General features: G+C 44.5%; 1 pseudogene; it reads right to left on the bottom strand.

Annotated features, from left to right (window-relative positions):
• Positions 1 to 24,765, bottom strand: part of LOC136581165 (uncharacterized) — a 31,938-nt pseudogene extending 7,173 nt beyond the window's left edge.

Raw genomic sequence — 24,765 nt, 5'->3', positions numbered from 1 at the left:
TTTTTTTTTTTATTTCGTAACAAAGTAATTGATGTAAAATTAAAACCTGCTGATTCCACGGGTAAAACTGAATATTAGCTGCGCGTCTCGTCTTCAAGTGATTTAACCCCTTAGTGACCAAGCTTTTTTTTTTTATTTAAAAAAAATCGTAACTCCTTTATTTATCCATCGATGTCGCTGTCTGAGGACTTGTTGTTTTTTGCGGGAGGAGTTGTATTTTTCAATGGTGCTATTTAAAGTACCGTATAATGTACTAAAAAACTTTTAAAAAGTTCTAAAAGTAGTAAAATGAAAAAAAAAAATGAAATTCTGCCATCTTTCGTTGCGTCTTGTTACAAACTGCAACAAAAACAACCTGATAACTTTATTCTATGGGTCAGTCCGATTACTGCGATACCAAATTTATGTTGTTTTTTTTTTTTTTTTCTGTACTACTTGTTTTTTTTTCAAAGACGTTAAATGTTTTTTTATTATTTTCTGCTGCCATCTTCTGCACGCAATAACGTTTTTTATTTTTCGCCCACATAGTTGTGCAGGGGCTCATTTCTTGCGGGACGTCCTGCAGTTTGCATTAGTATTATTTTGGAATACATACGACTTTTTCATCGGTTCTTATTGCATTTGTTCTTGGAGACGGAATGACCAAAAAAGCGCATTTCTGGCATTTAAATTTTCTTTTTTTCAGACGACGTTCACCGTGCGGTAAATAATGCATTACTTTAATAGATCGGACGTTTACGGACGCAGCGATACTAAATATGTATTTTTGTTCTATGATTTTGATTCTTTTATTTAGTCTAACCAACGACCTGTAAGAACACTGTCCATTAATTACATCTTACTGCTGATGATCCGCAGTGTTTACACCACATGGAGACATCCCTATATGTTACATAAACCCACCCTTATAGTGTGCAGGCAGCGCGGTGTGTAACAGGGATTACGGAATAGTTGCACAATCACTTTTGTTATTCTTTTTATTAAGCAGGTTAATAACGAGCCGACTGGATTAATTGTATCGGCAGATTTCCAAAAAATACAACGGCGATTGGGTGACATTATTCCCGATAACTGGAAAACCTTACGTGGCAGAAAAAACGGAGATCATATGTGAATTCAGCACTAAAGTTACTGTGAGCCGCTGATCTGTTACAAACATTTTGTTGCACAGCGTTCTCAATCTGTGGAGGGACGACTACCGGGACCCTTACCAATCATCAACGTGTAATCAGTGGAGTCTGACCCACAAGATCCCCATAGATCACACTTTGAAGGCTTCTCCTAAGCATAGGCCATCAATGTTATATCCCAGAAAGGTCAGTAAGCACTCATCTAATGTGAACAGTTGGTAGATCAGGTCTGATCGGGTCCCACCCATTATTTACTAAGCTGATCCGTGCTACTGATACATAGCGCATGTGGTTCAGTACAACTCACCAGCTCAACTGGACTAAAAGTGGTAAAAGTAGCTTACATCCGGGTTTACACGAACGGGTCGGACTCTGCATGCGGGGGGCCGGCAGTGGATTCTGGATTTTTTTCATTGTTTGTATTTCCTGCACCGTCGCTAAGCGATGACGCGGGTACCTGCAGCCCATATGCAATGTTAATTTTGTATGATCTGCTGGTCGAATGGCCTCCATTGACTTCAGTAGAGCATGCTGCCATTTTTCTTCCACTTGCGGAATATACAGTTCGTATCCGCGAGTGTGAAGGAAAAATTGAATGCTCATGCCTTTCAGTGCCGCAGATCCTCTGCACGGGCGGCGATCGTGGATTCCGCAATTAGAATCCGTCCGTTTGGATGTAGCGGTAAACATTAACAAGTATTAACATATGGAAATAAATACGACCTTTGACTCTTGCTCGGCTTTCCAATTACTTTTGGCAGGATAGTGCATGCGACCGGTGAATGTGCAAATTAGGCAACCTGGAAGCCGAGGGTCGAGGGTCGTAGCTTTTGGACTTTAAACTCAGCTTTTGCCAATTTTATATAATGAATCATTCGTTTCAAAAGCAAATTCTAGAATCTCTTCTAGGGCCCTGACTCAGGGTGTGAGCCTCTGCTTTAGGGAGTAGCAGCAGATAAGCCTGTGTGCTAATGCCTGCAGTATAATAGTTCCTGAGAGCCAGCTATACGGAGCTGTGTGGAATCAATTAGTGCCATACTGACATGTTTACTACGCGGCGTCACATAGAGCTCTGATCGTTACCCCACTCACATTATATTATGACGCTGCATCAAACGAGGATTGGATTAAAGCATACAGTATATACTCTGGGGCAGGGTTTCCCAACTCCAGTCCTCAAGACCTCCTCTACCCCCAACAGGCCATGCTTCCAGGATATCCTATAGAGAGAAGACTTGTGGCAATGTCTGAGGTACGGACAATAATGACCTCACTGGTGAAGTACTAGGGAAATCCTGAACACATGACCTGCTGGGGTCTTGGGGACCGCCGTTGGTAAACTCTGCGCTGGGGTCTTGGGGACTGCCGTTGGTAAACTCTGCGCTGGGGTCTTGGGGACCGCCGTTGGTAAGCTCTGCTCTCTGATGGTCTCTTTGCTTCTAGATTGCTACAGATATATGAATACAACTGTCGAAGCCTTCACAGTAATGCTGGCCATCGGCATGTCAGCTGCACCATACAGACGGCCCTTACAGGCCCTGACATCCCCATTAATATGGCCTTATAGCTTGGCTGGGTACACATTAGACTGATAGTGAGTGAACATCCCCATAAAAACAGGTATTAAAGGGTATGTAAACTTTAGCAACCACTTTACTATTGTTCTAGTGCTTCTAAAAAAGGATGAACCTCTATCATTTTGTGTCCACCGCCCCACCGTCAGACCTCTTGAGACACTTATCCTGCAGAAAACAAGTGATCTCATAGGTAAAACTCCACCATGTAGGATCATTTTTGTCGTCGCCCCCCCCCCCCCCCTCCCCGCCACTGGCAGACCCTGGGGGCAATGATGTGAATGATAGGTTCACGTAGCAAAAGTAAAAATGAGGTCCTTTATAGGAGCTGCTCAAAACCCAATGTAGACACAACGATTATCGCTCAAAAGATGTCTTAATGCGCTAATCGTTGTGTGCCTTTACAGCGCAAGGTGATTGCTCAAACGTTGAGCAATCACTTTGTGCTCCGAGCAGGGGATGCAGAAGACAAGTGGCGCCGCTTGTCTTCTGCATCCAGCTGTTCTCTGCTTGGAGCGCCCGGCTGTTATAGAGCCAAGTGCTCCATGCGAGGTATGCAGAACGCATCTATGTTCTTCATACCCCGGCTGTTGATGGAGCACTCAGCTGGTATACAGCTGTGCGCTCCGTGTGGAGTATGTAGAACAGAGTTGGACCGCTCTGTTCTTCATACCCCGCCTATGTTCACGGAGTGGGATACAGCTGAAACAATAGTATCAGCTGTATCCCGCTGTGAATCCCTGATAGGGCTCATCGTCAGCACGCTAAAAGATCAGCGATCAGCGACAGGTTAATGAAAACGGCGCGATGTCAGTGCAGTTACACAGAACGATTATCGCTCAAAATATGGCTTCTGAGCTAATTTTGAGTACTAATAGTTGTGTCTAAATGGGCCTTAACATTACCGCTCTCCAAACTCTCTGCCGCTGGGTACGCATGCACTTGGGGGATCTGTCCATTGCTTAGATGACTGTAGGCGCACACACGCTCGCCGCAGCACAGAGTTTTTGCACGTGAATGAGGTTGCATGAGGTCCATTTGCGCCCGTGTCTACGCGCAGTGCTGTCCTCTTTACACATGCGGGGCCGTTCACATGCGCATCTTTTCATGGCTTAAAAGGCTATTCAGCCCAATAAAGTCCAGATGTGTCCTTTTTCACGTGTTTTTCACAGTCTTTCACACTCCCCCTTGCATATTTGCTCACCTCTCATAGACTTCTATGGGGGCCTTTGCTGCGCAAAATGCAGGAAAATAGAACAAGTCCTACTTTTTTCTGTTCGTTTGCAAAACGTGCTTGAAGGGTTCGATGCTTTATGTTTTGCAGGTGTATATTTGTAAATACCTGCGCGAACACAGTCATGTGAAGAAGCCCTAACCCTATAGATCCTGATCAGAATCCATCAATATGGGTGTGATCAGCCAGCCAATCTCATGTCTTCGGACAGTTAAAGGCTGCTATTACACAAGTGCTAACGGCTGCCACTAGGGGGCATGTTTTCCCAACAATTGCCGGGCCGAACTTGCAGCGCAGGATTAGCGCTAGTACATGAACGTTAACGCTCGGTATAATAGCACCCCAAGGCACTTCTCCATTCACATGGGAGGTCTTCACTCTGGATAGGGAGATCCAGCCAAATCGTTGGTATGTCTGAGAGCGGCTGTAATACCTGATGGTAGTTACCTGTGAACGTGATGAGGGATCTCACCCTGAATGTAAACCGACATGCCAGCTCGCAGACCACCATAAATGGGGTTCCGAAAAGGCAGAGCCTAAAGAAAGATGGATGAAGAATAATGTAAAGCGAACTGGAAATGGTGAGGGGTGTGTAGACTTTTACAAACAGTTTCTGTGCATCGACTGTAAAACAAGCAAATTGCTAAAAAATCTATTTAAAAAATCTACTGTTGGATCTAAAACTCCTAAGTCTTCTATATTCACTCCTGTGTGCCGTCCGACCCGCAGTCATCCGTATTCCACTTCATCTCCTGTTCTGCATTTGCTAATCTATAGTGAGCAGATAAAAGAGAGTAAAGGCTCGCATACACATTAAGGTTTAGTTGTGGGAACTGCTGATAATGATAGTGCCTGGTGACTTTCTAATGCATATTGGGGCGGCTCCACCTTCTCCTGACCGTTGACATCAGTAGCAAGAAGGATCTGGGATGTTTTTTTCCCTTTTTTTCCCTTTTTTTCCCTAAGAGATAAGCCACCACAGGAGCTGTCTGACTGCGGCTTACCTCCCTAAACACGCAAGCATTTTCCTGACAGTTGTTAAAGGTGTATAGCCTTTGGTTATAGTTTGTAACCATGGAGATGCATACGTTTGCATAGGAGCTGTATACACAAACTGGCAATTTTAAAAACTCTTGTTTTTAAAAAAAATTAAGTTTACTTGTAAAGTTGAAATGTAGTTTTTTTAGTTTTTTTTTAAATTTTAGATGAACTGGAGCAATAAAAAACCTGTTGTAAAAGTATACACCTCCTTTATGCAATATTACTTAAACTACGATAGCAGTGATATTAATGGACTGATGAAGGAGGGTTGTCCTTTTTATGCCACGTGTAAAACGTACATTGTGATGCTGGAGGATATCCCAACCCACAAGGTGCCCGTACAGAACACAGATGGAATCGCACGCTCCGGCTCTCTATATATGAGGATTACAGCTGTCCCAATACAAGGCCTTTCTTGCACATAGAAGACAAATATCAGTAATACAATAGTGACTCTGTGGAGGAGAGCCGAGCGTCACTTACCGGGTTGTAGACCGGCTGGTATCCCATAGGTGACATATATTCCATGGTTGTCTGATGTTATCCACCTAGCAAAATACAAAGTGCCGTGTACACGGAGCAGGTTCCTTATATACACACAGGCACGGAATATGGGCACGGTCTGCGTCTTACTCCTTCAACCTTTGTCCCCAGATCGCTGCTCCCAGATGCAATAATAGGAACCTTTGGATGTTCATCCTATACTTCAGAGCAGCAAAAGTCTGACCACAGTCTGCGATGAGAGGACTTTATACCCACCATAAATATGGGTCTCTATATGACTCTGTGTAAAAGGTTCCATATGGGACAAGGAGGACCGCTTGTCATTAGTACCATACAGAACTTGCAGGGGCTTCTGCGTGGGGGGAGGGGGGGAGGGGGGGGTGTCAGGCGGACTCAGTAGAAAAGTAATTGGCTTTAATAACAAGATTGTAATAGAAAAAATAATATTTCACTTTTTAATTAGTGTTTAGGGCACCAATGAAAGATGTGTTTAATTAGAGGTAACGCTAATCGTGGTATTCCAGGGTAAAGGTGCAGCACGGGAGAAGACCTGGAGATGTAAATGGGAGGTTCAGAGGAAGGACACTTGTCAGTCATTTGCAGAATGGAGGGTAGAGATAAACTAGAAGAATTAGGCAGGAACAGAATTTTGATATATTGGGGCACATTTATTACTTGTGTTGCACCAAAATTCTGATGAGTTGCCCCCCCCCCCCCTTTTTTTTTTGTTCAAAAATCGCCTTAGACTAATTTATTATTGATTTGTACTTAATAGAACAGATGTTACACCTTTCACTCCACAAAAGAGTCTAGGAAAAGGGGCGGAGTTTGAGTTGAGAGGTTTTTAGACAGTTTTAAAATTGAGACTTTTTTGTTAAAAGTTGCAATCTCAATGATGCTCCTGGGTGACTTACAGGGGGACTCTGGATCTCTACTCATATTTAAAGTTGTGTTTCAGTGAAAAAAGGAAAAAAGGTGCTAGAAAAGTTGCATTAAAAATTGCTAAAGATACATTTCCTCAGTGTGTTTCTGCTACGTTGGACGCTACAAGGCAAAGTTGTGGCCTCCTGCAGCTTCCCACTGGGTGATATTTTCAGATCATTTTCGGTAACTGGACCTTCAGCCATCAGCTGGCCACCGGGTCTGTTTCCCCATAAGTAGGTTTCTATGCAGTCAGACTGAAGTAACAGGCCAATCACTGAAAACCATTCAATGTGACATATTCTGTAGTAATGGACATCCAGAAAGTGTTTGGTCAAACAGATGCGCTCTTTTGTTTAAGGCAATAGCGGATGCAGAAGTAGCAAACCTACCCGGGCGCTCTGCCACGTATGAAGAGGCCAGTATTATAAATGGCACATGATATATAGGGGATCTGCCACGTATGAAGAGGCCAGTATTATAAATGGCACATGATATATAGGGGCTCTGGTACTAGTTTTGCATTGGGCTCCATTCAAACCTCTGTACCAACAATTACCTGGGAGCGGCCGGGGTGACACTGGCCCGTTTTGCAGGTAGGTTATTCAAGGTGAACCAAAGATCGGATCCTCTACAATTGTTATGTCATTTATTCTCCACCCTCCATTCAGACTTCTGTGCATTTCACATATCACCCTAATGGTAATGTTCACATTGAGAAATCCCATGAGCCATAGGTGACAGGTTTCCCTTCCCTTTGACTACAAAGTGATTATTATAAAGTGTGTGTGTTATATGGGGTTGGGCTGGAAATTACTGATATCATTAACCAGGCTTATCAGTAAACACATAAGTGCCTGAGCAACTTTAATAGATGTCCGCAGAACACTCATATGACCAAAAGCTGCCCTCCCATCCTCCCAAAATACTCATGTACTCTCAGCTTGGCCAAGCTCGGGAGAAAGGAGTAAGTTACTAGGTACTTCTGGTGGTGGCTGAACCCCACTGAGAACAAAAGGATTTGGCATTGAAGTCCAACATGCTGATCCTACTTACCCTGACATTACCCAATGGGGAAAAATCAGGCCACCCACATGCACATAAGATAGTTAGCTGGTCCTACAAAATCAGGGGGTTAGGACAACTTTGTATACCTAATGTATATTTGCCCCATCAAAATACATGAACGCTTGTCCGAGCCCAGAAGCCATGTGTATGGGGGAGTCACAAAATAACTGTTGGCCAACAGTGATTGAAGTTGTATAGGCACCTTTAAAGAGTATCTGTACTTTCACTTCAGAGCACCGCTGCTGCATCGGCTGTTTTTGGCTCCTTCCGTTTTCGTCCGCATGTACTGCCTATATAGCGCTCTATGGGGCCGTCTTCAACTGCCAGAAGGGGCTGAAAATGGCCAAAAAGGGGCAGGTGCCCTCTAAAGTGTAAGAACCCTTAGAGTTGGTAGGTTAGGCCATCTTCTTGTGCTGGGGTGAGGACTGAGCTAATTGGCAGGAGGAAGTGACATCATGTCATACATGTCAGAGGTCCGTGTCACCTATATATTCAGTCATTAGTTCTCACTACTACTCTGTGAAGGCAGACGTGTCCCACCTGGTCCAGCACAAACCCTCCTACAGACCTTCATGTTCCCGATACCTCTGGATAAGGTGCCTGGACTTGTTTCTTGGTCTTGTTCTTGGTGATGGCTGCCTTGCTTCTATTTCCACAGAGTCATAAAACTTATGTCAATGGACAGGATGTATGTGACAAGGTGACACCTAGAGAAAGATATCCCGTGTACAGGAGCCAGCAGATCACATCCAAGAGTGGTAACTGCCCTGATCCTCCAATGGGGGTTAATATTGCTATGGGAGCTACTACTATCCATCCAAGTGTATTCTAGTGCTTTTAGTGTATAGATGCAGGTGATCTAGTGGGGCTGGGAGTCTTTAGAAATTAGATGAGTTCAGAAAATTGTGTTAAGAGAAGACTAAACTGGAATATCCACAAAAACAAGGATCGTCTTTGTCTGGAGGATCCAACAGATCTGCGCATTAGACATTAGAGCCCACTGATTTCAGAGGGGATTTTGTAATGCTTCGCTTCTCCTGTGGAGGCGCTGCAGGAGGATTGAACATCTGCTGCCAGGTTCTTCTGCACATTAAAGGGGTTGTCCCGCGCCGAAATGTTTTTTTTTTTTTCAATAGCCCCCCCGTTCGGCTCGAGACAAACCCGATGCAGGGGTTTAAAAAAAAAAACGGATAGTACTTACCCGAATCCCCGCGCTCCGGTGACTTCTTACTTACCTTGCGAAGATGGCCACCGGGATCTTCACCCTCGGTGGACCGCAGGTCTTCTGTGCGGTCCATTGCCGATTCCAGCCTCCTGATTGGCTGGAATCGGCACACGTGACGGGGCGGAGCTACGAGGAGCAGCTCTCTGGCACGAGCGGCCCCATTCAGAAGGGAGAAGACCGGACTGCGCAAGCGCGTCTAATCGGGCGATTAGACGCTGAAAATTAGACGGCACCATGGAGACGAGGATGCTAGCAACGGAGCAGGTAAGTGAATAACTTCTGTATGGCTCATATTTAATGCACGATGTACATTACAAAGTGCATTAATATGGCCATACAGAAGTGTATAACCCCACTTGCTGCCGCGGGACAACCCCTTTAAAGCTAATCACTTGGGAATCCCAGTAAACGGCACCCTGGGAACCCTTCTAACCAAAAGAGATTGTCAATTGTGGACAACACTTGACAAGGCCATTAAACATGAGTGATGGATCTCCGTGATCTTACCTAGAGGCTTCTGTAGCTCCATTGATAGGGCACGTGTCCCAACAGGTTTGATAATAGGACCAGCACATTCCCTGAATCATGTGGGATTCTCACACAAATATGACTAAGGCATCATAAACATGGATAACCTGTTTAAGTCAACATCCATCGCTTTACACCAAGTACAGGAAGGCTGCCTGTCCACGGCCGATAGTTCATTGCGTTACCCTCGGCCATAATCCAGCCGCAGGTAATGCAGTGAACGCTTTCCATAGCGCTGCTATGGAAAGCGCAGCTCCGACGTCCACGAGCGAAGAATCATAGCGATTCCCCGCTCGCGGTATTCAAATCACAGCATGCCGCGATTTGCCATGGTGAGCCTATCAGACCTGACAGCGCTCCCCCTGCTCCCCCGCACCATAATATCACTGGCGATATTCCGTCACGGCCGTGGACAGGGGGCCGAAGATTGTGAAGAATGCTGTATATTAGCCCGTATGTCCATCTAATATCCCATTGACTACTGGTGACCGATAGGCTTGCTCCACATATAGCCATCATGTTTCCACCTCTTTGATGTTCCATATAAAGCTATTCAGAATAGACAAAAAAAACTTGGATTAAAACTTATCTTTGCGCTCTAAATCACATTTTAGATTTTGGAGAAGAGACACAAGGAACGAGCGATGGGCCTCGTGTGCCCGGCATTCATCCCGTGTAAATGGGCCTGTCTTCATGAATGTTCCACTTCTTCAGCTGCACAATGAATCACTTAGTAAAGCAGCATTTTATCATCCATGCTTTGCTTTCTATAACTGGGAACAGAAAGTTGTGTCCGCTGTCAGCCATTTGGGGGGCAATAAAAGAATACCTTCTGTCACCAACAGAGGCGTAACTTGAAGCTCCCGGGCCCCAATGCAAAATCTGTAACAGGGCCCCCAATTGTAATGGTTTATTCATAGCACTGGGCTCCCTATATGGAGAGGAGAGGCCCTTATGGGCCCTCTAAGGGTCCTGGGCCTGGGTGCAACCGCATCCCCTGCATCCCCTATAGCTACGCCCCTCACCAAGTTTTCCATCATCTTCTTTTTCCGGCTTCTTTTAGCAGACTCAGTGGAGATGAATTGCCTGAGGTTTGGGTTTGTGCCAAACTGAACTTGTAGCAAAGTTCGCCCCCAAACAAGGTTCGACTGTTTCGGTTTGCTCAACACTACCCATAGGCCGCCTTCACACGAGCGGAAATTCCGCCGCTGGAAACCTGCATAGGATTGCGTTAACAAATGCAATCCTAGGCAGATGGCCGCGATTTGGCCGCGCGAAATCTCACGCGGCAAACAAATCGCAGCATGCTCTATTTCTGTGTGGGGCTCGCAGAAATGTCACTCACCGCCCGTCGGCCCCGCTCTGTGCATGCGCCGGCAGCCGGCACATGAAAGAATCGGGGCCGCGGAAGCAGGTGAGTGACACGCTGCTCTCTGCAGGCGCTCGGGTCGGGTCAGGCGGCGAGAATCCTCACCGCCGGATCCAACCTGCCCGTCTGCAGGCGGCCATAATAGTCAACACCGACCACACTGCTGACTTGAAAAAGTGAAGCCACTTGGAGAAAAAGTGTCCCTTTCCTGGTGAACAGTAGGGGGGTCACAGATGCTGGACTCCGGCTGATTGGACATTGGTGGTACATTCTAGGGATATCCTGAGGACCCCCACCATGGAATTTGCAGACAAATGTTAAAGCTGATTTTTGACTATAATATGTTCTCCAAGCTAATGATGGCAATATTATATGGGGGCCATTTATATCCCAGCTACTGCTCTTCAAAATGCTAATGACCACTTGTCTGTAAGTGTGTGTGTGCTTCTCATACTCTAGCTATTAGCTCCGCCCCTGACACATGACTGTGATGTAATCACAGATGCTGAACCATTAAAGGCCAATGAAGACTGTGTGTAGCAGAGCTATATATGTGTGACACACACATATGTAGTAGAGCTGTGTGTGCTATGTGCGTGATGCACATTTGTAACAGAGCTGTGTGTGACATTCATATATAGCAAAACTGTGTGTGTGATGTGCATATGTAGCAGAGCTGTGTGTGCTGTGTTTGACATTCATATATAGCAGAGCTGTGTGTGTGATGCGCATATGTAGCAGAGCTTTGTGTGATGTACATATGTCGCAGAGGAGTAGAGCTGTGTGTGTTATGTCTGCAGGGTGGATGTAGCAAGGCTGTGTGTGCTCTGAGTGATGTGCATATGTAACAGAGCTGTGTGTGTGATGCGCATATGTAGCAGAGGAGTAGAGCTGTGTGTGTAATGTCTGCAGGGTGGATGTAGCAGAGCTGTGTGGCGCTTTGCACCACTAGAAACGCTGGTACTATAATTTCCAAATTACTACTAGTACTTTACTCATGGAGAGCCTGTTTCTCCACTCCCTTCCTTCTTCCACCCTTTTAAGTGGTGTTGGGCGCTGTATAGAGGCTTGTACAATGGCGGCCATCCGTTATTAGTGATAATAGTGTGGCAGGGTGGTGGAGGTCCCAAGGCAATTGCTTTTTTTTGCCCATGTTATAACCAAACCTAAGGAGTTGTGTCAAACCTACTATTTCCAGGATTCAAACCAGACACTGTTGCTCCCCGTTCTGTATCTTGGCATCTTCTACAATGGATTTAGGTGGAAAAATGACTCCATTATTTCAGTATAACAGTAATTTATTAATACTCCTCACAAGAGCAGAGTCTGAGGAGCTTTAAACTTGGGTGTCTGTCCCTTTAAAAAGCCTTCATCGATAACGAATCACGCTTCCTCTATCTTAAGCTCCACCTTCAGGCTACTTGTACACCGTTTTTTCCATCCGATTTTTGGGATAAGACCCATTAATGTGAGTGGGGGTGGGGTAGGCACGCGGTCTCTTTTTACTCTGACGGATAGTCCGAATAAAGAGGATTGCAGCAGGTCTTGTTCTTGTCATTGTGCGTTGTTCAGCACGTCGGATGGAACACGAACAGGATGTCCACATGCTGACCGATGGGAGTTGCGCTAAGAATCTTGAGCACAACTTTTAAATTACCCGTGTGCAAGTAGCCTAAGGCATTGTTGGATGTTCCTTAAAACTGTACAAGAGACAACACCACACTTCCTCCGACCTCCAGGGTGTCGATCGTATGCAGGGCTTTAATGCGGTGAGCGTAGTCACAGAAATGTTGTCCGTTCACGAAGATCTTGTAGCGGTCATTGCCGGAGCGGATGGAGATCTGTAGGATTATATGAGACCTTTCATTCTTATGACCACCTAAGGCCGGCTGCACACGACCGGATTTGGATTGCGGAATCCATGATTGTCACCCGTGGGGACGATCCGCGGTATTCCGCATCCATTTGTAAAGATAGAACATTTGCATGTCCGCTCACTCGAGTGGACAGCGATTGCGAGTTCTGCTTGCAGAAAAAAAAATCGCAGCATGCTCTATTTTTGGGCGGATTCCGCACGGACGGCTTCTATTGAAGTCAATGGAAGCTTTCCAACCCACAGCCCTTCTGCAATTGATATCCCAGGGTCGGATTCCGCTGCAGGCTCCCACATGGGGAATCTGACCCGTTCGTGTGCAGCCAGCCTAAATATCTTAAAACGGCCCTGAAGGCTCCTTCTGCAGTCACTTCTCATGGAAGCACAGATACTCACATCAAAATACTGCCCCGGCACAAAGGGGTGGTTTACCATGCCTCGTTCCTCTTTGCCCCAGGAGCCTCGAAGTTGGGTGTTCCGCACGACTGTAGACTCATTGAGGCGAACATCGAAGTGTAGAGCTATATCACCACCTGATGTCTTAAAATTTATATGGAACCTGAAAGAGAGCAATTATAGGATAGTAGCAAGGCAATGATAGAGTATTGGATTATAGTATCGGAGATGGGGAGCAATGTGTCATCATCAGGGGGTCCGTATGGGGGCTCCATGATTATCACTGTTGCACTTCGGCTCTGGGATTGGTATTCTGCTTTGAATTCCACCAATGGAAGCATAGCGTTTGTTTGTTCTCCCTATGTTAGCGTGGGTTGGGTTTTCTCTCACACTTCAAAAACATACTAAAAGGATTAAAAGTTCTCATACAAAATTGGTCTTTTGTGTGTTTACAAAGCCAGAATATACAGAGAGAACCCTGAGCATGTTCCCCGGGTCTGTAACACCAAGAAGGAAGTAGGGGTGTCCACCTAAACCTGGCCCAGGCATCTTGATGTCATGCCAGCCAACTGAGTTGACTTGATATAGGTCAGTTTCAGCAGGCAGACAGAGAGGCATAAGATGAGCTGTGGCACTGCCGCATTGCGCCCCGATGCTGGTGATGCGGCACTGCCGCACTGCGTCCCGATGCTGGTGATGTGGCACTGCCGCACTGCGTCCCGATGCTGGTGAGGTGGGAGATTTTTTTGTTGTCCGGTCTAAGATCTGAATCCATTTAGGGTTCTGGTCTTGGATCTGAATTATTGTTAGTCTACATTAAATACGGAGTCTGGAGTATAAATTTATATCAAATTAATTTTAGGGGCTGAATTAATCTTGGGGTCTAGTTTGGGATCTGCATTGAAGGGGTTTCCGGGCCATACACAATAGTCCCTAATGCTGTCCCGGCTAATGAAGCATATCTCTGATGCATCTTCACCACAAATTTGTGGAAGAGTCCTGTTTTTGGAGCCTGGTTTCTTAGCTTCCGCCAATATCACGTCCATCGCGGTCTTCCAGTCCTGTCGGTCTTTTGGTTATGTAAAATCCCTGCCTTCTGATTGGCTGCCTCTGTTCAGCTGGTTTTTTTACGTGCCCAAAAATCCCTCATCTGAATGAATACATTGGAATCCAACGCTTCGGATGAATACCTGCGTAAATACGGTCATGTGAATAAGGCCTTAGTGAGCGGTAGGCATACAGAGTGATAGGTGGAAATGCTCCCGAGGAATCTGAATGTATGCCTAATATTGTGTTTTTGAAAATTAATGTTTTGGAAATCCCCTTTAACCTTCATCTGGCTTCTGAATGTATTCGTACGCCTGATCTGAAGTCTGAATTATTCTCAGCTCATCTAAGGTGTGAGCTCATGTGAAGTTCTGTTCTAGAGTCTGGATTACCTGTGGGGTTCGGGGGCTGGATTTATTTAGGGGAATAAATTAAACATGGGGTCCGGCCTGAGCCTCTCATTTATTTTGTGGTCTGGGTCTGAATTAATGGGGTGGTCAGAAGTCTGGATTTATTTAAGCGTCTCATCTGATGTCTGAAGTTCTTTGGGGGTCTAGTTTGGGATTTTAATTAATTTTGTGTACTGGAGTCTAAAACATGACTTGGTCTGGAGGAGTTTAATTTAGTTTAATTAGGAACTTGGACTGGAGCCTGACCTAATTATGGGATCTGCTCTGATGTCTGCCTTATTTGGGGGTACGGCTTGGGCTTTGATGCCTCTCCTGCACCCATCCTGCATTTACTACTTATGTAGCTGAACTCGAACTTATCAACTATTAAGATACATTAAGGTATTAATTGATAATAAAAGGTGGAGATTCGGTTTAAGGGGATAACAAATGCACTGAATTATCTCCTGTGCAATAACACATTTTCACCATAATAACCACCGCCATTATCTCCTAGAGTAATTAGTCCTCGGAATGGCAGAGTTGGTTGATAGAAGATACTGATACTTGCTTAGTAAGCCACATTGCTTATTATGTTGACCTGTAATAGACTACGAGGAGTCACAAGTACCCTACTACTGCCTTACCTTTGGCTTCCCATCGGCATGAATCCTCTAACCACAAAGGTCCTCTTAGGTGTCACTCCTCCATGTATCTTCGCATGGTAAGGAACAGGCTGCAAGCACACAAAATGTCAAGAGACACAATGATGGACGGAAGCAGTGATCCTCAATCCTGGTGCTCAAGGCACCCAACAGGCCATGTAGTAAGGATATCATCCACACCTTGGCATCATCCTCTCCCTCCAGCATGCCATTGGAGTCTCTGTGAAGTGACTGCAGTGTGCCAATTAGATGCCACGGCAGTGAAGGCTTACTAAAGGCCTCCTGTATATGTTAGGCCGGACTTGTTAGTCTAAAGCCGGTAACACACCAGCATATGTGTTCGTTATAAAGACGTGTCCTGGTCTGACAGCTGGTATCCGGGCCTGAACGCCTGAGCATCATAGGAATCTACATGAAGCCAGAATCTGCTGCTGTGTCACTTGCCTAAAACTGAAGCCATAATACGCTAGAATACAGAAGAGGCCATAATTGTGATGATCACCAGGATAAAGCTAAGAGATCATTTATATAATATATATCACACAGTGAACACCATACAATCAGGACCCAGAATGCAACAGCGGAACTATTTTTCAATTTTAAAAAATTCATAAATTACCTACATTATATGAGTCCCCAAAATGGTGTCATTAAAGTGTTTGTCTAGTTATAACCTATACTTAGGAAAGATCATTAATAGTAGAATAGTACGCGAAGCAGTAAGCAGACAGCTCCATTTTTACTGCTATGGCCAGGCTGGGTATCACAGGTAAAGTTCCCATTGCAATGAATGGGAATTTGGCCTGCAATACCAAGCCTAGCCACTGAAGTCTGAATGGAGCTGTCTGCTTCCTGAAGAAATTAGCTCAGTGTATGTGTGCAGCAACTCAACAAACAGCTGATCAGCGGGAGTCCCAGGCGCTACCAAATTACTATTGATGACCTTTCCTGAGGACAGGCTATCAATAGTTTACAACTGGAAAACCCCTTTAAAAATACAAGTCCTTCCATAGACAAGCCTGCATATGGCTACATCAATAAAAAAAAAAGTTATGGCTTCGGTTAGCAGTGATGAAAAAACAAAAAGAATTATTTTGTGCGCTTAGGGAATTAGGGTTGCTCAAGGAATTCACCATCACTGCATTATAATAGATATTCTATGGAAAATCATTAAACCGGATCTCTGTTGGGGATACTTGAGGACCAGAGTTGAGAAACACTGGATAAGACGACAGAAAAGCAAGTCATGGATGACCCTATAACACTATGAACATGTGACTTCCATAAGACCCCTGTATACTGACCGGGTTATAGGTAGGTCCTCCCATTGCCTGAGAAAATAGGAGGAAGAGAACAGATCAGGATGACGGATATACAGGATTTTACAGTACTGCAAGAAGTATATGGGCACAGGGTAACTGGTGATCGTGTACTCACAGGCAGGTTCGTGGCTGGGTACCCATGCATCGGCATCCCCTGGAGAGACAAAGAGACAATATACATTATAATGGCCACATGTGACACAGCAGATGGAACATCCGGCGTCTCTATTCTACGACACTTACCCCACCTGAAGGGAAGGAAGGAGTCACCACTGGGTGCTACAATAAAAAGGAGCATGATAAAATTCCCACTCAGTCCTAATATTCCCATCTTTTCTATTCTGACTCTTATCCTTAGAATTCTTGACATTAAGGTGTTTTACAAATTCCTCTCTCCTCATGGTTCCTACATCTCCCACCCATTTTCTGCCTAGTGACCAATTTTGGTGACATGAGTTGACCACCTACCTAAACCATGAGAGGGAGTCAAAAATTATCCACAGTCCAGTTATATTAAACTTGTCCGCACCGTTTTATCAATGGTTTCCATTGGAGGTCGCCGTCTCCACAGTCCCTGCTGCGCGGGTTTGAACAGGTCACGTCAGTTAATTTGGGACTGCAAGAAAAATGTCTTCCCCTCTTGTGATTTGCACAAAAAAAAGAGCAGCAGGCAGCAATTTGTTTTTTTGAGTCTGAGAGTAAACAGCAGAGTATGGAATGGAAACGTCCTTAGTCGCCGACCAACAGACAATTCAAAGTCAACCATCAGCTGGGAGAATTGATGCTTACAGGTTGCTGGGATTCTCGAGGGCAGGTATCAGTAAACCTTCATTTAGAGGTGTTAAAGCACCCTCCCTATAGTCCTGACCTTGTCCTATCAAACAAACTCCTGCTCGGTCTCCTGAAAGAAGCCTTAAGAGGACGAAGATTCATGTCAGATTAAGAGGTGAAGACAGCGGCGCATTCGTGGTTCGCAGCTCAGCCTAAAACAGTTTTAATGGGGGAATATGGAAGCTTGTTGACAGATGGACAAAATGTATTGAAAAGCAGGTCGACTGTCAAACATAATGTATTTCTCTTTTCTAAAGGTTGATTATAATAAATTCTACAGCCAGAATGCAGATCATTTTTGACTTCTTCGTAGAGATGCAAATAGAATTCATGGGACCCCATGGCAAAGTCAGGAACCAGAGGATACTATCTAAAGTCGTGTCATATATAAGATCTTCTGCACAAAGAACTCCCATGGAGGATCTAGACTGCAAAAAGCTACCACATTTACTCTACCCGCAAAAAGAGGAGCAGTAGGACCGTTCCTGGACTTGGGTGGACCACAAAGGCTTTGGGCTCCGTAGTGATACCCGGATTCTTCAGTCAATAGCATGTTGGTCGTTTTATGGGATCCCGCTAAGCTCCTCAGTTTTATATTTCTCTCTTAAATCATCCATATATGCTGCATGAAAGTAATCTGAACCCCCAATTTTGTGAGGTTCGGCCCATAATCTGATGTGTACAGAGGCAGCCCGATAGCCGGTCTACAGATAATGTCGGGCGATAGAAGGATCAGGTATATTAGAGTTCAATATGCTGGATTCTTTGATTCTGGCGTTACCAGAGCAGTATTTCTGCAATACTCCTATATTATATGTACATGTTTTTAGGTGGTCAGGGAAGTGCCTGATAGCTTTCTGATGTGCAGCTCCAGCTTTAGTTACAGCATGATCTAGTTTTGTTCATTGTGTGTCAACTTGGTCTTAAGCTGGCCATACATATTAAATTAATGTCAGGCAAACCAGATTTTGACGGGACCTCCCAACCCTCTAAGGGGCTGTTCCCATCACGCCTCAGTCATTGGTCAAGCGTTTATTCTTTATTACAAAAAAAAGCATTAAAATGTGTAACATTATAACCCAATCAACTCTAATTGGTCAAAGTTCATTCAGAAGTTCACACTTTTTACTACATTTGATCTCTCCAACGTTTGTGTACGCCAGAGGATCGCTACTTCCCCAAAGTAATGCAAGACGCTTTGATACAAAAACGCTTCGCATCCATTCAATTCTATATCGCACTTGCCTGTGTGAAATTAGCCTAAGGCTGCTTACACACGGACTAGCGGGATATCGGGTCGTGAAACTCGGCCTGATATTGTGTGATTCACCCGCTGATGCAAGGCATTCTTCAGTCAAAAACCCCATCTGTGAAATCCTGACCCTCTCACACAAGGTTCACGCGTGATGGAGGATTGGAAGTGTTTGCCATTGATTTCAATGGGGAACCTCGCACTCATACACATCGCACAGCATGTGAGAGCCATGCGATGTTAAAGTCCCGCGATGTGTTCTGAGGAAAACGAAAAGATAGGACATGCCGCGATGTGTATACTACTTCATTCAAAAGAATGGGGTTCATAATTGTGAACGATGCGTACGTCTCGCAATGACTAATCTGAGGATGGCCTTACAATCAAGTGTAACTCACCCCTCCTCCTCCTCCTCCTCCTCCTCCAACAATGCTCAGAGACTGGATGGTCACATCTCCACCCACTTGAACGCTTTCCACTCTCTCCAGGGGAATCCTGTGACGGAAATCATAGAAGCAGCAACCATTTACAAAGACCTGAACAGAGAGAGAACGTACGACCATTACTCTCAGAGTCGGATGAGTTGGGATTCATTTTTAACCATTGTAAACATTTAACATTCGAGTCGATGAAAAATGTTTTTTATTGGATTACATATATCTGTAGATCCCTTTTATTCATTTTCTTACCTGGTAACATCCAGGATTGACCAAAAACACAATTTCAAAGTGCCTCCCTTTGTGAAAGGGGAATCCATCCATTTTTTTTTCTTCGCCTCCCCATGACCCGCACTGGAAAGTGTTGAATACAACGTGGTCCTTCCCATCGAAACGGGGATTAAAGTGGAAAGCAATGTCAGCTCCATCATGATGACCACATGAAAAGTCCACACTGAACCTGTGAAGAACACACGGACAAAAAAGTGATGGACCTTCCTACTACAACATCTCATCACTCTACAGGACTGCACAAGGGTGGTATATTCGGTGTTTTCACTATCCATCCGATCCAACACATTGGATGATGAAAGGGACACCACAGAAGGCCTAGCACACAAATCTTAAAAATAAAGGGGTTCTTCAGGACTAGGATATTGATATCAGTTGGGTCTACTACTCGGACCTCCAACATTCTTCTATTTGAGTAGGCCATGGCACTTGGGTGACTACTGCGGCCTCTTCACAATATATCAGGCACTGGGACATTCATTTCATGGTAGCTGTGTCTGGTATAGCAGCTCAATCCTATTCACTTGAATGGGACGGAGCTGCATATAAGCCACAAGACAAATACATGTGACGAGACCACAGCCTCTTCAAACAGCTGATTGGTGGAGTTTCTGGTGGACCCTCCAGATCTGACACTGATGACCTATGCTAAAGACGGGTCAGCAATATTTTACACCTGAAAAACCCTTTAATTATATCAGTTTTAGTAAGACGTTGTGCCTATATGTTGTAATATGAACGTTGTAGGGTGATATTACCGTTTAGGCAGCTGTATTTGGCCAATGGATGGCGCTGTTACTTGAGTATCTCACTGTATGAAGCTTATAATTGGGCAGGGTGTAGTATGGTCCCTTGTAGACCATATAACAGTATATATGAGAGAGATACTGTACGGGGCATGAACTAATGTAATGCCTCTGGCTATGTACGGCCCGTATGGTCACACAGAGCGTCTACCACCGTCATGTAGGGGTCTGCCAAGTCAGATGATCTTCTAACTCCATATGACATTATTTTTTTGCTTTCCTCTGGATCAACATTAGGGAGTAATAGACTGAACTAGATGGACCTGTCTTTTTTCGGCCTTACATACTATCTATCTTCGCCCTTCTGAAATTCCAAGGCGCTGCTGTCAGCCCATCAGTGCCCCCGCACAACAGGGTTCTGCTACAGTATTTATCTTTTAAACTTGGTTTTGGTATTCTATGTCCCGAGGTTGAGTCATGCTGTATATAGGAGTTTGGTTCTGGTGCTGTATCTATGTACTAAGGTTGGTTAATGCTGTATTTATGTTATGAGCTTGGTTCTGGCACCGTTATTGTTCACTGAGCTATTCTGCTGCTTTCTGCACAAGCAGACTATAGGCAGATGGCCTATCATTGCAATATATTTCATTTTTTCTTATGATGGGGCACCAAAAAACATTGGTGCCATCTAACAGCGGTAAGGCTAATCCTGGTAACAAGTAGAGGAATAAACTTGTATCTGTGGAAGAGCATCCAGATTTTTATGTGCAACTTTGTCAACTTTGCAGAATTACATCTCCTGTATGTTAGTGATCCGTAATAACAATTCTGCAGGACGTCCTTAATACCGGAGCAGAAAGCTTTCCGGCTGCAGAATTTAGTCTTGCAGTTTTGAAGTAAAGACGCACAGATTTTAACAACCCCATAGGGATGACATAAAAATTCTGAACTGTCCCTGCAGAATAATTCCGTCTCGTGTAAAAGGCCCCTTAGGGATAAACCACTTTACTCACTGTTAGGGCTTCGACAGACAAGGGTGCATGCGCAAATACGCTCGCTACAAAAGAGCATATGAACAAGGGTTGTACGCCGGGTCACACCCTTACCCTTGCTGCCATAACACATAGAAAGATAGGGCAAATCCTATGTTTTGCCTCACACAGTAATGAGCTTGGTTCTGGTGCTGTATCTATGTACTGAGCTTGGTTCTGGTGCTGTATCTATGTACTGAGCTTGGTTCTGGTGCTGTATCTATGTACTGAGCTTGGTTCTGGTGCTGTATCTATGTACTGAGCTTGGTTCTGGTGCTGTATTTAGGTAGTAATTGCGCGCAAGAAACACGTTCACAAGAACAAACCCATTGAAATCAATGGGTTCACTTAGTCACATGAAAATCACGTCCGCAAAACTTGACAAAATCCCAGTCGCCTGTTTAAGCCATTACTAGATAAAGTTTGATTGCTAATGCCTGCCATAAAATGGCAGCAGGGGGCCGTGTGGGAACCAAAGTGTAGCAGACAGCTGCAGCAACCATTGCTGCAATCAGCTAGATGCCATATAAGTTTATAACGCTGATGACTGTGCCAAGTCACATAAGGGCCCCTATGATAACCCATTCACATCATATTCCATGGAATGGTGATAAGATTGTGATGCCTTCATTCAGGTGATGACAGCGGCTCTACCTGGCTATAAATAAGACGTGGTGTAATACTGAGTAATCCGCCCACAGATAAGGGATCGCTGCTAATAGCTGTAAGCCTGTCTGCCTCCTAGCTTTAGAATGACCTGATAGCATGCTTGAACATACATTATTCAGTGGCCAAATATGAATGATATTGAGCGAATGGTCTGATAAAAAAAAAACAGTAAAGGGCGTGTAGACTTTTGCAAACAGTTTTTTTTATTACTCCAGAACCACTATCACTAATAATATTGTTTTAGGGATCCTATTGCTTTGTGTCTGCAGCTCCTATAGGACAACAAAGCATCAGATTAAAATCTGTATCAGCTTTGTGCCCGCACCCCACTGACCAATCTCGAGGGTATCAAGCAAATTCTGGATCGATAGAGTCAACCAAAATGTTAGTATGCTTAAAGGCCCTTTTACACGCAGCGATGTAAATGCGGGCATCGCACATTTTTTGTTTGAACAATGAGTTTAAGGTTAACTTAAAATCCATTGTTCAGCCACTGAGAGATAAAGCAAACACATTTATCTTTCAATAGACCGCATGCTGTTCTCCCCACGGCATGTGTACACTAACCGGGAGAGAACAATGCAATTTGCCGAAAGCCAGGAGGAGAACAATGCAGCTGTTGACACACCTGGGAGTGTGTTTAAGCACATGCTGGGCTCTGCAAACAACTCGTGCAGGCCCTTTTACATGCAAATAAAGATGATAAAGTGTTAATGGCCATTATGGCCATTAACACTTTATGCAAATACATTGCTAAATCTTTCAATCTTTCAGTTGTTTGAAAGATTATCTTTGCGTGTAAAAGGACCTTAATGGTTTTTTCACAAGTTGTGGTCATGTGGAATTTGACACCATTTACCCAACAGGTAGCTGTAATGCCTGGTGGTAATTAGATTTAGACATTTACCTGTGCACATGATTAGGGATCATACCCTGAACGTACACCGACATGCCAGACCGCAGACCGCCACAGATTGGATGCCGGTAGGGAATTTTCTAAAGGGCAAATAAGAATGACATTGAATAAACAACCCATACAAATAAATATTTAAAAGATTTGTCTACTTTTACAAATCCCTTTTTTTATTGCTCTAGTGCTTCTAAGAGAAAAAACGCAGAGCTATTTGGGTCCACAATTACAGCCGCCATCATACACATTACACTGCAGTCATCCAAAAACAACGGTTTTGGCAGTAGCGGATGCCTATCGCATCTGTGGGGGGGGGGGGGCTGCCAACGTTTTCCAACAGTTAACCAACAGGGTGATTTATTTCAGTTTACCAAGAGATAGCCGCTGGTTGATCAAAAGTCGTCTGGTGTAGTCAGAGTCATTCGGATCTGAACAACTGGCGAATTAATTTGCATGGAGATCCCTCTATGACCGACGTCTCGGCCAACTAATGACCAATCATTGCTCTGTGTAAAAGCAAATAAACAACTCTCATTGGTAGGCTTCAACCACCTCTCTGAGTGACTGTCTGACCGATAGCTGCTCCGTGTGAAGGTGCCTGAATACACATGACTACTCAGCCAAATGGGCCGTTCATGTGTTTCAGGGAGTCGGGGGAAATAGCCACAGATCTTGAAGGGGTATGGGTAACAGAGTCTGGAGGCAGTTCTTCCTCTGCCCATTCTTCTTGATAACCTATAGGCAGTAGTAGTAGGAGTAGAGAGAATAGAGCAACGCACAATCAGACTATTGTAGTTTGTAGCCACGGAGACACATAAACCTGCATAGTAGCTGTATACACAACATTATAGGATATTGTGCCGGTTGTGCTGCTTCACCCAGTAGTATATGGGAACAGAGAACTCTTAGTCCAGTTGGAGAGTTGACCAGACGTGGAGTGCTATACAGCATCAGGGTCCCAAACTTCAAAAATCATGATTAATGTGTTTTGGCAAAATTCTTCTAAATTACTAATACTTATATTTTCTACATAGACATTGACTGACTAGTTACTATTCATGTTATTATCATTCTCAAACACAGTGGTTCTAATAAAGCAGCGTTCTATCAAGAGATGAGCGAGCGTACTCGCTAAGGCAAACTACTCGAGAGAGTAGTGCCTTATGCAAGTACCTGCCCGCTCGTCTCTAAAGAATCGGGTGCCGGCAGGGGAGAGCGAGTAGGAACGGGGGGGAGATCTCTCTCACTCTCCCCCCCCCCTTTTCCCCTGCTCACTCCCGCAACTCACTGCTCTCCCCTGCTGGCACCCGAATCTTTAGAGACAAGCGGGTAGGTTCTCGCATAAGGCACTACTTGCTCATCTCTACTTACCACATATGATGGAATATCTCATACATTTTTTAAACGGTGCTATAAACCTATAGTTAGAATGAAAACGTTCCCATTGTATGAGTGGACTGCATCTTTGTACAATGGACTGTCTTTAGTACAGGGTGATTCAAATGTAAAGCCAATTTCTTCATGCATGAATCGCCATACAACAGCCCGAGCGACATGAAAATATAGAAGAACTTTCAAGTTTTCAATGCACCTTACAGATGTTGGCTGTGGGCACAGTTGGTGACACTAGACAACCCATGCCACCAATGGCACCCACATCCAAAATCTATAAGGTGCATTAAAAACCTCACCAGTTCCTCTATCCTTTCATGTCATTCCGACTCATTAACTTTTGAACCGTTCTTTTTGAATCACGCTGCATTAAGATTGATAAAAACCGTCGAGGGCCGCTTCATGATGTACCTTTTGTTGCAATGTGGCTAACCAGAATTGGACTGGGCAATGGAGTACTAGAGGATCCACTGGTGGTCCTAGAGCTAGACCGACACAATAATATGAGGGTCTATACCTTCTGGGATGATATAACCTAATAGATGTTATTGCCGATGTCCTTTAGGTACTATGATAATAATAAGGTTCTGATGGAATTAGAAGTGGACTTGTACAGGTCCTGTTTAGATGAATGATTGACCCTCAAAATAATTTCCCCTGGAGAGCCCAAGGAACCTCAGTCCAACACTAGAGTCAGCAGTCAAATCTCACAGAAATGGATCAGCTGACATCTAGACTCGATTTTACAATTTGCATGGAAATATGACTATCTGACTCCACCCAATCGGCATGAATCGAGTCCAGCCTTAAATTAGTTTAAAAAATAAATAATCATAGTATCTAAGCCTACATAGTGGGACCAAGCCAACACTTACTGGGTTGTAAACCGGCTGGTATCCTAGAGGTGAGACAAACGCCAT

The sequence above is a fragment of the Eleutherodactylus coqui genome, chromosome 10 (genome assembly GCF_035609145.1).
Source record: "Eleutherodactylus coqui strain aEleCoq1 chromosome 10, aEleCoq1.hap1, whole genome shotgun sequence".
Lineage (NCBI taxonomy): Eukaryota > Metazoa > Chordata > Amphibia > Anura > Eleutherodactylidae > Eleutherodactylus > Eleutherodactylus coqui.
This window is presented reverse-complemented; position numbering and strand designations above follow the sequence as displayed.